Below are 15965 nucleotides of genomic sequence, written 5' to 3'. Positions count from 1 at the left end.
TTAAGTCAGTAGACTTCGAATAAAGTGAATTACCTTTAATCCTTAATGTGAGTGGACTTTAACCAATTAGTTGAAGGTCTTAAAGAAAAACTGATCTCGGCCAGGCGCGGGGGCTCACCCCTGTCATCCCAGCACGTTGGGAGGTCAAGGTGGGGGGATCACGAGGTCAGATCGAGACCATCCTGGCTAACACAGTGAAACCCCGTCTCTACTAAAAATACAAAAAATTAGCTGAGCATGGTGGCGGGCGCCTGTAGTCCCAGCTACTCAGGAGGCTGAGGCTGGAGAATGGCGTGAACCTGGGGGGCGGAGATTGCAGTGAGCCGAGATCACACCACTGTACTCCAGCCTGGACGACAGAGCGGACTCCGTCTCCAGGAAGAAGAAATTCTGCAAGCAGACTGACTTTGGGCTATAACAATAATATCGGCTGTTCCGTGGATCTTTGCACTGCCAGCCCACCTTGCAGATTTTTGGCTCGCCAGACTCTACAATTGTGTGAGTCAATTCCTTAAAATTACACACACGCACGCACACACACACACACACACACACGACGCTATAGCTTCTATTTTTCTGGAGGAACCTTACTAATACAATGAGCAAATTGTATAGTATTTGAATTATATCTTAATAAAATAATTTCTAAAAGCCCTTAATAAAATAGAAAAGCAAGCCATAGAATACAATAAATTATTTGCAATACATACATCTCAACAAATATGCATATTAATATTTATATAAAATCCTCCTTCAACCCAATGATAAGAAAAACAAGCTAATTTAAGAATGGACACATATTTAAACAGGTACTTTACAAAAACTAATGTAGAATGAGCAATAAGCTCTTAAAAATGCTCAACCTCATAAATTATCAGATTAATAGAAGTAAAATCAAAATGAAATATCACCATACAAATATTAGAATGGTGAAAATTAGTCATTAATATGACATTTTGGCAAGGATGTAGAGCAACCGAAACTCTTATAAACTATTAAAAGAAAAGTAAAATGATACGAGTGATTCTGAAAAGTCTTAGTTATCATCTTCAAAAACTAAAAATGCACCTATTATACTGTAATCCCAGCACTTTGGGAGGCCAAGGCGGGTGGATCGCGAGGTCAGGAGATCCAGACCATCCTGGCTAACACGGTGAAACCCCGTCTCTACTAAAAAATACAAAATATTAGCCGGGTTTAGTGGCAGGAGCCTGTAGTTCCAGCTACTCGGGAGGCTGAGGCAGGAGAAGGGCGTGAACCCGGGAGGCGGGGCTTGCAGTGAGCCGAGATAGCGCCACTGCACTCCAGCCTGGGCGACAGAGCAAGAATCCGTCTTAAAATACATAAATAAATAAATAAAATAAAAATGCACCTATTATATAACAGCCATTGCAATTATGTTTTTACTCAAGTAGCGTTTGTATAGGAATGTTCATACCACCTATATTCTCAATAACCAAACCCACAAATAATCCAAGTTGCTCATTAAGAAGTGAATGAATAAACAATATGTGGAAAAATTGTACCATGGAATAACATTCACTAATAAATATTAATGGACTATCTGTAAAGTCAATAAGAGGAATTAATCTCAAAATTGTTACGTCGAGTGAAAGAAGCCAAGCACAGTTACTCGGGAGGCTGAGGTGGGAGAAGGGCCTGAAGCCGGTGGGGCGGAGCTTGCAGTGAGCCGAGATCGTACCACTGTGCTCCAGCCTGGGCAACAGAGTGAGACTCCGTCTCCAAAAAACAAAAAAAAAGAAAAGAAAAGGTGATCTTTTTAGAGGAAGAAGAAATTCTGCCGGCAGACTGACTTTGGACTGTAACAACAATATCGGCCCTTCCGTGGATCTTTGCACTGCCAGCCCACCTTGCAGATTTTTGTCTTGCCAACTCTACAATTGTGTGTCAATTCCTTAAAATTACACACACACACACACAGACACACACACACACACACACAGTAGTACCAACAGAGTTTGCATAAATTCTGGAAAAAGAAAATATATGTATGGTGATGCAAAGGAGATCAATGGTTGCCTGAGGTTAGAGGTAAAGGGGTGTAAAGAGACATTTTTGGGGTAATGAATATGTTGTGTGATGTGTACAACTATGATGATGGTTTCACAGTTGTATATACCACTCAAAAGTCAACATATTGTATATTTTAAATGAGTGTATTTTATTATATCCATTTTTTATTTCAAGAAAGCTAATTTTAAAATGAGGAAACTAGTCTGTCAGTTTTATTGAAATATTTTTATTTGTGAATTCCATTGAGAATCTAATAAAAGCTGCATACTTGACCAAAGTAAAGGTAAAATGAAACGCATCTTAATTTGGGATAAGAATTCTACACAGGGTAATGAAAATCCATGCTTAGGGAACTGGTGTCAAGACTATACATTTTGCCAGTTACTGTGGATATAATCATCTTACATTCCTCCTGTTGTCTTACATGTGTTAATTGAGTCTCTTCAACTATGGTGTTGGCTAAGTATATTTACAGCATACATGCAAAGAAAAAAACTTCAAGGAAATATACCATGCTTATACTAAATAATTAACTCTTAAGGAAAACCCAATTTAAGGTAATTTCAATTACTATATTTCCACAAAGTGTTTAAATATTTAAATAGATTGTCATTTTTATAAATTTTTATTTAAATATATTTATCAATCTGGGAGGAAAATCACACAAAATAGCATAGATTTTGTTGTAGAAAATATGGTCTATATAGTTAAGGCTGAGGAGACATGAAGAAGAGCAGCACAATGAATTTAGTGTCTCATCCAGTATACCTAAGATTAGCTTTGTGCTAAATTGATAAAATGAAAACTAGAAAAATAAAAATAACTCTCTTTAGTTTAGTAGGAAGTTATTTTGCATCTAACATATTATTTCAAATTTATTAAATCATAAAATATATTTAGCATGACATAGCAGAGTTTTCATGTACTGTATACTGAAGGTAGACAAGCAAAATTCCAAATCAAGGTAAAACGTTACTTAAAATGATTCTGTACACTCAAGTGTTGTCAGGTCGTTTTATATTCTTTACATATTGTCTTATTATATTCTACAGTAAAGATATGCATTAGGGCAGAAAGATATAGACCAAGAACTGTAGGAAGTTCTGTGGACAAATAAATGAATGTGTATAACCATGTCAGAAAGCTAGTGGACATACTAATTAAACGTGTTTTTCCAGAAACATTCTTACAGAAAAGTCAAAGGATTCTGAGACATCAAGCCAACACTGTGACAGAGAATTTGACTAACTAACAAACAGAGGGAGTCAAGATCTTGGCACAGTTTCTGGGAGAACTGAGTACAGGTAATAAATATTTAGAGAAAACTGACTTCCTGATATTTTTTTAATGGGTTGAATGTGGCCTTTTTATTTTGAGACTTTTTATTTTGACATATTTTTAAACTTACAAAATCTTAACAAGAAGTATAAAAAATAAAATATCATATATACTTTAACCATATTTATCAAATATTAACATTTTGATGTGTTTGTTTCATCATTCTCTCTCTGTCTCTCTGGTTCTGTCTTTTTATCTACACATTTATAATACACACACGCACACATACTTTCTTTTCTGAAATACGGAACAGGAAGTTGGACACATACTCTTTCACCCTTAAATGTCTCAGTGTATATTTCTTAAAAACAAAGTCATGTCATATAACTAAAGTGGAATTAGCAAAATCACAAAAAGATAATAGCATTTAATAATCATCTGTAATACATAGTTCATATTTAAATGTCTCCAAGCAAGTTTTACAATTTTTTTTTTTTTTTTTTTTTTTTTTGAGACGGAGGTTCACTGTCGCCGAGGCTGGAGTGCAGCGGCATGATCTCAGGTCACTGCAAGCTCCCCTTCCCGGGTTCACACCATTCTCCCGTTGCAGGCTCCCCAGTAGCTGGGACTACAGGTGCCTGCCACAGCACCTGGCAAATTTTTTGTATTTTTAGGAGAGACAGGGTTTCACCATGTTAGCCAGGATGGTCTCTATCTCCTGACTTCGTGATTTGCCTGCCTCGGCCTCCCAAAGTTCTGGGATTACAGGTGTGAGCCATAGCACCAGGCCTACAATAATATTTTTAATAACTTTTTCTATATGTTTGTTTCCAGGTTCAACATATAAGTCAGTATCACACATAGCTATTAGTTGATATGGCTCTTTAGTCTTCTATATTCTGGAAATATTTCACATTACATTCAGCTTTCACACACTTGACATTTTTTGAAGTGAATAGTCCACTTATTCTGTAGAATGTCTATCCAATTTGAGTTTTTCTGATAATTCAGCCATAAGTACATTCATATTATGTACCTTGGGCCATAGAACCATGTTGGTAGTGATTATCCTTCTCTATCAGGAGGCATCTTTGTTTTTCTTTTTTTTTTTTTTTGAGACGGAGTCTTGCTCTGTAGCCCAGGCTGGAGTGCAGTGGCCGGATCTCAGCTCACTGCAAGCTCCGCCTCCCGGGTTTAGGCCATTTTCCTGCCTCAGCCTCCGGAGTAGCTGGGACTACAGGCGCCCGCCACCTCGCCCGGCTAGTTTTTTTGTATTTTTAGTAGAGACGGGGTTTCACGGTGTTAGCCAGGATGGTCTCGATCTCCTGACCTCGTGATCCGCCCGTCTCGGCCTCCCAAAGTGCTGGGATTACAGGCTTGAGCCACCGCGCCCGGCCCTCAGGAAGCATCTTATACTGAGTTTTCCCATTGTTGGTGATGTTAACTTTGATAAACTGGTTCTCATAGTTTCCACATTTTTCCATTTCAAAGTTCATATGTTTCTGTATTTTGTTTAATAAATAATTTGTGGGGAGATATTTTTGATTTTATATAAATATCCTTTTCCCAAACAAATTTTCACCCACAACTCTTAGATGGAAAGTATATTTTCAGACATATGTGCATCTATTTAAGTAATATCTTCAGGCTTTCTCTCTTCACTTCTCAGAAATTAATATTGGACTAAAAAATCTAAAAAGTAAATATACTCAACACAAGAAAATAACAATAACAAAAAAGCCCATTTAAATATGTCCTAAAATCAGTTACAAATACAGTTAAGCTGGATGATGTTTCATAACCCTTTAAATTTTAAGATTCTATAAAATTTTCAAAGCATAGGGAATACCCAATATTCCAAATAGTTCTCCTTACACTACACAGTGAAATCCCTCCAGGATAATACATTATTATAGTTAAAATTGAGTGTATTTATAATTCATCAACTCACCAGATCTGTAATATAATAATTTCGTGTTCTTTTACAATTTTAATAATTCCCTTTATCCTCCTTCTATATTTTAGGAAACTAAGAATTCAGGCCATGTTTACTCTTTGTATCTGTACCTGTCCTGCTACATGGACCCTACTGGGCTCTCAATAAATACATTCTTAATGAATGAATAATAAAAAAAAACTGAAAACTTCATATGGTTGCCTGCCTTCGTGTCTCCAGACAAAGGAAGACATCAGAATGTAAGCTCATTAATCAAGCCAAGCACAGTAGTTCACTCCTGTAATTCTATCACTTTGAGATTCCAAGGCAGGCATATTGCTGGAGCCCAGGAGTTTAAGACAAATCTGGGCAACATAGTGAAATCCTGTCTCTACAAAACAAACAACAAACAAACACACAGCTGGGCATGGTGATGTGTGCCTGTAGTCCCAGCTGCTCAGTAGGCTGAAGCAAGAGAATCACTTGAGCCCAGGAGTTTGAGGCTGCAGTGAACTCTCATTGTGCTACTGCACTCCATCCAGGGCAACATGAGCGAGACCCTGTTTCAAAAAAATTAAAATTAAAAAATTTTAAAAAGCCATTAACCAATTCTAAATGTATCATGAAAATTGAATAAAACTAGGAGGAAAACAAAGAAGCATTCTGAAGCCTGATTACTTCCTAATCACCAATAATTCATTGGTCTTCCCATATTTTGAGTATGGCATTAATCTTACTTATGCTTTTCATTAAACAATTTACCCTATTTTTGGTACTAGATATTTTGGGAGAATATTTGATTCTTTCAAAAATTAGGGTCATTCCCTAAGTGGTTATTGGAGTGCTGCTAATTTCCTCAAACCAATATCATACCCTCTTGTCCGAGAGCACTTTTCATATCTAACTCATATTTTGTGTTTTTATGAATAAATGTTTATATATGGGGCATAGAAGTACATGACTTTCTGAAACATGATTATTTTTCCCGAAAAATAGAGAAACAGAAACATATTTCTAACCTAAATTCTGTCTTGAAATCTTGCACATTTTTTTTTATTTCAGTGATTTTCTTAGGATTCAATAGTTCTGATACGTACAAACTATGTTTCTTTTGTTTGTACCAGGATAGAGTTAAGAATAACATAACAGGTATAATAACCAATAGGATTTTTTCTGCCTCTTGTTTCCACCCAAAGATATAAACAAAGTTTTATTCATTTATACAGTGTAGTCCCCGTCAGGGGCCTCACATGCCCTTTAACAAATACGCCACAACAGATCTTCCACCTGAATTTCTGATGCCCAAGAAGTTGCTTAAGTGCAAACCCCTCTCTCCCCAAGGACAATTTTGTATATTAGGCTCATAGCTTCCAACACCCTCTAATGATCTCTTCCTACAACTCATGTCACAGACAGCGTGGCTTGTCCTGTCAGGCTATGCTGCCAACGTGTGATCTACTGCAATCTTGGAGCCCCTGAAATCCTGGAGGTCTTAAAGCAGGTTGAGTCCTGGCTGCAGGGATTGTATTTGTGTTAATTTTGCCACTTCATTGTCAAGTAGGATCTTACTTTATTCTCCAATGTTTTACAAACCATTTAATGTAAGCAAATCTTTTTATTTTTGCTTAAAGCACATCTCTCTTCAGGACCCAGATATGAGTCCATGAAGGCTGGACTGGGGGAAACTACCTAGCAAAAAACTATGCTCTCCTCAGAATTAACCTTCTTCCCTGAGAATGAGACTTATTTGTAAGTCCAACTCCCTCTCCATAAATATGAGTTCTCTCTTGTGATGTAACTTGGGCCCATATACAAATATGTAATTGGTGGACTGTCCCATTGCCAGCCATGACTTGTCAGGCATACATGTAGAATGGACCTTAAACTCAAGCTAGATGTATCCCTGCTCATAATTTAGTACTTTTTCAGGCTGAAAAGACTAGAGCTATTGATTTAGTTTTCCATTCTGGGTAGAAACATTCTAGGAAGGAAGTATCGCTCAGTCTCTTCTGTGTAAGAACATAGTGTTTACCCACAGAAGGATATAGAGAATAAGGAAATAACATATCTGTAAGTTTCTGTGCCAATCAAATGAAAGTCAAGGTGGATAGAAAGGGTAGAGTCCAAGTGAAACAATATTGGGAAATCTGTTCTAGGATGTGACGAAGTAATATTAAGGGGTGTAAGGGTCTCCTTCACTCTTCAACTTTTGACATTTAGCAGGTCATTCTAAGGCAGAAGACCTAATTGTGAGTCACAGACACTAACCCATGGGTCAAAAATTGTCCAGGAGTGTCCTCTAAAATGTTAATTGCATCCAGCACCCCATGTTGTATAATTCCCTCATCAGATCCACTCTCTGGCTTATCTCTTGATTCTACAGCCATGAAACCCCATAGTTTTGGGTAAAAAGCACCTCTTGTATCATCAACCTCTGCAACCCTCACCTCTAATGCCATACTCCCATCAATTGAGGGAAGTGCCCTATGGGCACTGCTAGATATAATAAATGCTGATGATGCCATCCGTGGGACTATCAATATTTATGACCAGGGTGTTGTGGTTCTGTGACTAGTAAGCTCCCATTGAGTTTCCTCTAGTGGCCTGTGTCATCTGGCTCTGCTGACATCTCTAGCCAGATCTCTCGCCACATCTCTCCCATTCGGCTCCCTGAACTCTGCGCTCCTGCCATGCTGAACTACTTAATGCTTCCTGCTGTGTCATGATCTCTTCTGTCTCTGTGACCTCTTCTGCCTCTGTCTCTGCAAAGGACACTTTCTCTTCTTCACCCCTTTGTTGCCTCTTGGTTGTCATCGTTCTTCTTTCCGGTCTGAGCTCTGAGGTCTTTCCTTCCCAGAAAGCTTTTCCAATTTCCTTAGATGAGATTACATCCCCGTCCTCACCCCTCTTTCCCTCTCATATCACTTTTGTAATTGTATGTTTCTCTTCCCATGTAGCCTGTGAGCTTCTTGAGGAGACAGGAGTGATGTCTCACATCTATCTCCCAAGCTTAGGCAACTGCCCAAGATACAGAGGCACAATAAATATGTGTTGAATAAACAGGTTATGCCTTTACCACTTTATTATTTCTGTAATTTCTGATTGTGTGGGGCACTTCACACTCTCCACCTTTGTGATACTGTTCATCTTAATAGGTGTTAACAGAAAATAAATTGCTATTGATGCAATTGTTACTTAGAATGCAAGAGTGGCCTTTAAGCCCAGCTCTGTGTCAACAAAATGCAAGGACAGTCAACTGTTGGGAAGAATTTCCAGGAAGTAAACCAATTAGTTTCACATGCTTTGCTTAATATTTTATTTGCATTTCATGCCTCGTGTTTTAGTGAATCTGTATTGGCAACCCATAATAATTGCTAGTTCACCTATTATTTGTTCAGCTAATGGTTTGGTTTAAAGTACAAACAAAACTGAAATCAGAGAGATGATGAAAGGCATGCAAGAAGGGGAGAAAGGAAGAAAAGAAAGAAAGGAGGATGGCTGAGAGGGAGGGAAGGAGGGAGCAAGGGAGGAGAAAGGGAAAATAATTCCAAACAGGTTTCAAGATTGAGCTGACCCTGCCATCTAAATATAGCATGGCCACATGTACATATTGAAGACAAATGATTTACTCACTGGCTTAGAGGAAATCAGATAAATTATCTTCCAGTGACTGCTGACTAGCCAACCTCAGAAACAACTCTCTTTTGAGAAAGAGGTTTTGTGATAGGGGATACATTAGCTATTTTTTTGTTTCACCTGGTTACAGAGTTCTCAAGCTGCCTTAAATATCATAGAAGAAATTTCAGGTTGAAGTTGATGATTTTATTCAGCTTCTTTGAACATGTCAACATGGAAATTGTCCTTGAACACACAGCTCCACATGCTCACGGGCTGAGGAAGATGCTGAGAAATGGATTCTATATGTAAGTATAATATAGATCTGGTGCTTTGAATACAGCATCTTTGAGCTGCCTCACATCATGGGACCAGTGGGGAGAAATGTGTTGTGGCAGAGTAGAAAATAATTTCCTTAGTTTCATGATTTATTGGACAACTCTGTATAGGCTTCTGTGCAGAATATGAGGCAGAAAGACCATTACGTCTAAGAAAACAGGGACTAAAGGTCTAGTTGTATGCTTAGGATTGAGCACAGACTGGGCACATTATTGATACTTAATAGTTATAAGTAGAATTAATTAACTTCGTATGATTGTCTTGACTCTGTAAGGGAGAGGTATTGTCTCTTGAAAAAGTGTCACCTGTAGATACATTTTACTCTCTCACCTACCTATTCTTCAGCCTGTTGAATAGCAACTTTCTCCAAGGTACTTCTTGATAACCCTGTATTTCCAATGTGGCCATTTCATTGTCAGTGATGGACCTGCAAATCTCTCAATAAATCACTTTACTTTGGGGACAACAATCTTATTATACAAAAATCCTTTAAAAGCCTTGGTGGGCTAATCGATGCTGAGCGAACCAAGGCAGGAATCCAGAGTAGGCTGTGGGCACTGAGGAAAGTGACAGCCTCATCACAAGATAGTTATTGCAGGAAGAGGAAAGAAAATCAAAGCAGAAGCCAGAGCTGCAATTTCGTTTGTGCAAAATGAGTTTTTATTGCTGTGAAAATAAAAGGTGATTCTAATGCTTGCCTTTTTTCAAAGTAGTAACTTAAGCTCTACAAAGAAAAGGAGACTTAGTCATAAATTAAGGTTATAGAACTTTAAACCACATTAGGAAAGCATGAGGGGAAATGAGAATGGAGAGTCACTCTATGTAAATCCCAAATTGCATAGACACTGATCCAAGCCAACCCCTAGGACTTATTCAGTGCTGGCCTCTCAAGGGGTAACCTGGTTTGGGAACTAGGGATTATCTCATTAAAAATATGCCATTTAAATTAATATTATTAGAAAGAATAGAAGATAGCCTTGAAAAGGGAGACAGGAAAAGAGATGAGAAGGGAAATCGAAGATTAGGAACCCAAGCTGAGAGGTTGAGGCAGCAGAATGATGTTTGAACTGAACTGAGCAAAAGTGAACAGGAAGAGGTTAATTGTGGAAACTCCATGTTCCAATAGAGTAGACATGGACAAAGCTGATTGCTAACTTTCTCCTTGTAAGGAAAACTCCCTTCAAATGATGAGTATTTGACATTAACTTTACCTCTCATCTCTGTCAGAAATATTTTTGCCTTCTAACGTGTTCAATCTTCTAATTTGATGGTGGATTCATTTCTTTAGATCTCCTTCATGCTGGCCAGAACTTTTGCTCACTACCTTTGTACCAGGCATGAGCACTATCAGCTGAGCACTTACTCACATATATCCTTCTAGCACTTTCTGTTTCTCTCGTATCCAATTCCTCCACAACTTCCCATTAATGCCTGCTTTATCTATGGCCCATGCTATGATTTCCCATTGCTTTATTATTTAATATTTAAAGTGTGCATATAATTTATCATCCAAACTAGAAAACTTGAGAGTAAGGAACAGGCATAAGCCATGCCTGTCACTGGGCAAATCTAAATATATGATCAGTCTTTCCATAAAGTATATTTCCTGGGGGCATATATGTGGCAACTTATTACTATGATCTTTTGATTTTTCTTTAACCTTTTCAAAAAAATTTGACTTGGGCCTTAATCTAAAATGTCATCTCCCATAGAACAGAGACTCTGTATTATTTCTTCTTTTGTTCCATTCATTGCGTAACACTTTGCTAGCAGGTGCCTAGCAGGTACACAGTGAACACACAGTGTATGAATTTAAAACAAAATAAATGATTCATGGCTGATGATCACACAGCAGTTGTCCTCAGTTTTAACTGCTCATAATGATTACCTGGGAAATTAAAAATAATCAAAGTTAATGATGTCTTGGTCCCATCTCCAAATATTCTGTTTAATTGGCCATGTGTCTGGCTTGGACACCAGGGCTTTTAACCATTACCAGGTGATTCTGAAGTCTAGCTAGTATTACAGACAAGCCCGAGGGACTTCATTTTTCAAAATGGTGGTGATGAAAACATATACTCTGTGAGTATAGAGGCCAGGAAGGAAGAACCCTACAAAATCACACAGTATCAAAAACCGTGTCAGAACTGCAGGATTATTAAGCACTCAGACTTTAAAGCTAGATGGATGCAGATTCAAATTGAATAGGACACAACCTGCTGGACAGAATGACAAGGACACAGTACTCCAATTCACTACCTCTGAAAAGCACTAAAGAGTAGTACATTGTCCTAGATTTCTTCCCATCATTTCAATTTAAAATATTCTGAGTCCAGGCATGGTGGCTCACGCCTGTAATCCCAGCACTTTGGGAGCCTGCGGTGGGCGGATCACCTGAGGTCAGGGGTTTGCGACCAGCCTGGCCAACATGGCAAAGCCCTGTCTCTACTAAAAATACAAAATGTAGCTGGGCATGGTGGTGGGCGCCTGTAGTCTCAGCTACTAGTGAGGCTGAGGCATGAGAATTGCTTAAACTCAAGAGGTAGAGGTTGCAGTGAGCTGAGATTGCGCTACTGCACTCCAGCCTGAGGGATAGAGCGAAACTCTGGAAAAGAAAAACAAATAAATAATTCTGGCCTGTGGTAAGACATAAATGCAAAATTGCTCTGAAAACATGATCATCAAACTCCTATATCTCTAGTAAATCATTCTTTGCCCCGCCCCATTGTAGGAGTATGACTTTCCTTTAGACGTCAAAACAGGGCAGTGTCTAAAGTTGTTATTTTATTTGACTGCTAATTATGAGACTTCAAAACAAGCAACAAAGGTTAAAGTCCTTCCAAGATTTCCCACTGATTACTGGTAAATGTCCATACCTTTGATGTTCAGCTTTCATGATGTGATCCCTACTCTTCCCTCCAGTTGTATCCCCTGGAATCTATCCCATATATACCCCAGCTGTTTAGAATTGCTGTCCCATGTTTCTTCTCACTTCTGCCAATGAGTCCCTTTTACTGTGCCCTCATCATGCTTGAATGCAGCAGACAGAGGCATCGATTTTAAAGTGTCTCCTCATATTGCAATTTTTGGTTTCTCTGTTTTTTCATGGAATGTGAAACTTCAAGGACAAAGACAGGTTTAATGCTCCTCTATATCTTGAAAAACAAACAGACAGCAGGCCTATACCAAGTTCTCCAAAGGGATGAATAAGTGAAAGAAGGAATAAATATTGATTTTGCAATGTTACTGATAAAGGCAACCACAAAATTAGATCACTGGTATCTATGAGGAAAACATGTTTGCCTAGTGATGAAGCAAAGGAAAAGTTTCTACCCAGAAATTGAAAATGTGGATGCTATTATTTTGTTAGAAATGACTTTGTTTCCTTTGCTTGGGAAGAAAGCAAAAATTTCAGCAAATGGCTTCTTTACTAGGCAAAAAGCAGTTTATTTGCTGGTCTGCCTGAATAAAGAAGGGAAAATAAGTTTGGTTGGTGGAGGAGCTTAAAGTTTTGCTGTTACAATAGAAGCAGTAGCATTTAATTGTCACTGAGAGAAGACAGGAAGAAGAGCATGGCTTGAAATTCAGTGGTCTGTATCATCTACTAGCTCCTGGCCACTGGAAAATTAAACATGCCACTGAACTCCTATTTTATAATCTTTGAACTGGTTATAACAACACATGCCTTCATTTGTCTAAATTGTAAATTAATTGACCAACTTAGTTCAACATATGTGACATATAAATCTTCCATTTTCCCTGCTCTTCCCCTAAGTCAGAAGTGAGCAAAGCCAATCTGTAAGAAAATAAAAATGAAAGGAATAGATTATTTTGATTTTTTAATGTCCAGTGATTATATTGCTTAATTGAAATTCCATGGAAGTAACTAAGATTATACTTAAATAAATAATAGCAAGTGAATACCAAATGAAAACATTTTTAAAGCGAGAATTTTACACTAAAAAGATCAATTTAGTGTTGTATAAATATAAACATGAGCATAAATACATCAACAAGATCCATGGATCGATCATTTGATTGAAGATAGTGTCTTTCTCTGCTGAGAAAACAGTTTTTTCCTCCTTTTTCTCTTGGTTGGTTCAATATTTAACTCTGATCATCCAAGAGAAATCTTTGTGGTACCTGAAGAGGTATAAGCTGTAGGAGTCCCTGCTTTGAAGGCAAAAAGGAAAATAAAGCTATGTTTATCACAAAAAGAAAGAAAGAAAGAAAGAAAGAAAGAAAGAAAGAAAGAAAGAAAGAAAGAAAGAAAGAAAGAAAGAAAGAAAGAAAGAAAACGAAAGAAAGAAAGAAAGAAAAAACAGAAAAGAGCAAACACAAGAGACAAAATGCCTTGCTAATTGTATAAATTTGCTAAGGACACCATAACAAAGTACCATGGTTGGAGTGGCTTAAAAAAACAAAAATTTATGTTTTCATAGTTCTGGAGGCTGGAAGTCCAAGAACAAGGTGTCAGCAGGGTTGAATCCTTCTGAGGGCTATGAGGGAAGGATTTATTTCAGTCCTTTCTCCCTGGTTTGTAGACAGCTGTTTCTTTCTTGTGTCTTCACATTGTCTTCCTTCTGAATGTATTCTGTCCAAATGTTCTCTTCTTATGAGGACACCAGTCATACTGGACTAGTGCTCACCCTAATTACGTTATTTTAATTTAATTGCCTCTATAAATCAATACCTTCTTTCCAGATTCAGTAAAATTCTGAGGTATTTGGGGTTAGGATTTCAACATGAACTTTTTTGGGGGCACAATTTAGCCCACACAATAGCTTTCTCCTTTTTACAAAGTATAAGGATGCCAACAAATGCAGCTGTTACTCATTTTCATCTTAGTGTGTATTTTAGTCCACTAAATTTAAGCACTTAAATACAAATGTAAGCAAATGAGCTATTTTAGCTTTAAAAGATAATTTTCATGTCAAAATAAACCTGAAATTGTGAAAAGAGATTTTATCCTTGCTTAATAGAATACCTAAATGATAAATGATATTAAGTGTTCACTATATGTTGACCACTGTAAAAAAAAAATCCTCTTCAGAAATCACCTCATTTAATCATGTGCTTACTGCAGCAGTGGAAATTAAGTGAGATTATTGAGGACCCCTAAATCTGTAAAAATAGAGTTATGGCAATGGGGAGCAATAATTCCTCAAGTGGATCACTGAGACTACCGGTAAGCAGAGTCACTTCTATGTCCATGCCTTGATTCCTAGATTATGTTCAGCCTTTAGGGGCCATAGCTTCATAGAATGGTTACTTTTCTGTAAGACTTTTGGATAATTTTGCTGGCTAATGCTCTGTGGGCAGGGAATAACAAACCATACCCAGAATATGTATCAAATCCAGTCAAGATGAATTATGCAATTTCCAGGATGGAAGGAATCCAATATAATCAATTTGCCACCAGGTGAATAGCTTATCTCTTTGAGAGATGGTGTCACATTGTAATTCACCATTTGTTTTTGTTGGAGGTGGATATTTGGCAGCGGCAAGAGCTAGACAAGCTTTTGTGAATGCTAGACCATGTTATTGGGCCTGTGTGTAGCCTCCATTCCTGCTATTGTAGCTGTGCAATCCTTGTAGACTTCATGCCTGCATTAGTGTGGTCAACCAGCTGAGTTGTTTTGTTTACTTGATTGTTTAGTAATTTTTCTATGGTGAATGCATTCCAGTTGATATTAGCATGTGACACCAATGATCTTCACATTTCTTGCCCATCCCATGATGTCTAATATAGACCTCTTTCCTATATTATTTCCTATATTTCCTCTGATCCTCCACTTTATCTCTTTCTAGGTCCTTGACTAACTAGTCAAGTCCTTTGGTTCGAGAGTTTATACATCCATATTTAGGGACACATTTTCCCATCAAAAGCAGATTGTGAGGCATTGCTCTTGAGGGCCTGCCAGTTAGAATAATTTTTCCCTCACTGCCATCTTTCAGGGCCACTATTGCAAGTCTATAGTACATTTGTCATCTATTTTCAGCATGCATGAACATATTGAGCTAATTCACCCATGAATCAAGTCCAACATTTCATTGTATTTGTTGGCTGGTTACCATAGATATTAGCAGAGAGTAAGCCACTATAGTAAAACTGATAGATGATATGGGTTTCTGGGCAGCCCAATTGATCAGCTAACTTGGGCCCTACTCCTGCCTGATCTGGGAGTCACTGTTTTTACCTAATAATGTCTAGGCTCATGAATTGCTGTGTCAAAGAGAAGTCAGCTCATGCTGAGTCATTAAGGTCATGTAGCCACACAATGTCATGGCTTAGCTCAAGAAATACAGGGAATCTAAAATACATTCTAGTTATTTTACTGAGGTTGAACATAAAATCCACATGACATTTTTTCCTATCACAGATAAATGTAGTAGCAAAGAATATCCAGGGCAATGTGACAGAGCCTGTACCACATCCTTTGTATGCTCTAGGATCCACTCAAAATAGGTGGCCTTTTGTGTCACTTGGTAAATAAGCTGAAGTGATTGTATTCTGTGTGAAATATACTGCCTCTAGAACCCAAAGAGGGCTATCAGGTTGTGCTTCTTTCTTAGTGGTATGAGATGCAAGAAGCAATAATTTATACTTTATTTTGGAGCTGATATTCTGTCATACTCAGAACACTGGACTCCTAAAATTTCCAATTTTGTGTGTGGTTCCTAAACTCTTGTAGGGTTTCCCTCCCAACCTGGCGGGCATGTGTCTAACCAAGGCTTCCAATCTCGTTTCTACTTATTGATT

The 15965-nt window shown here is 37.9% G+C and overlaps 1 long non-coding RNA gene across 16 annotated transcripts in view; it reads left to right on the top strand.

Moving 5' to 3' along the window:
* Positions 1 to 15965, top strand: part of LOC105467348 (uncharacterized) — a 59204-nt gene that overhangs the window by 33819 nt on the left and 9420 nt on the right. For 15 of the 16 annotated variants that reach the window (XR_011607655.1, XR_011607666.1, XR_011607652.1 and 12 more), the window contains 3 exons: positions 3213 to 3338; positions 5338 to 5508; positions 9015 to 9171. This is a non-coding gene — a long non-coding RNA (uncharacterized lncRNA). Of the gene's footprint in view, positions 1 to 3212; positions 3339 to 5337; positions 5509 to 6879; positions 6998 to 9014; positions 9172 to 15965 lie in introns of all 16 variants that reach the window. The other variant, XR_011607657.1, reaches the window with a different exon arrangement.

The sequence above is a fragment of the Macaca nemestrina genome, chromosome 9 (assembly GCF_043159975.1).
Source record: "Macaca nemestrina isolate mMacNem1 chromosome 9, mMacNem.hap1, whole genome shotgun sequence".
In the NCBI taxonomy this organism is placed as follows: Eukaryota; Metazoa; Chordata; class Mammalia; order Primates; family Cercopithecidae; genus Macaca; species Macaca nemestrina.
Note: the sequence above shows the minus strand (reverse complement) of the source record. Positions and strands in the feature narration are given on the sequence as shown.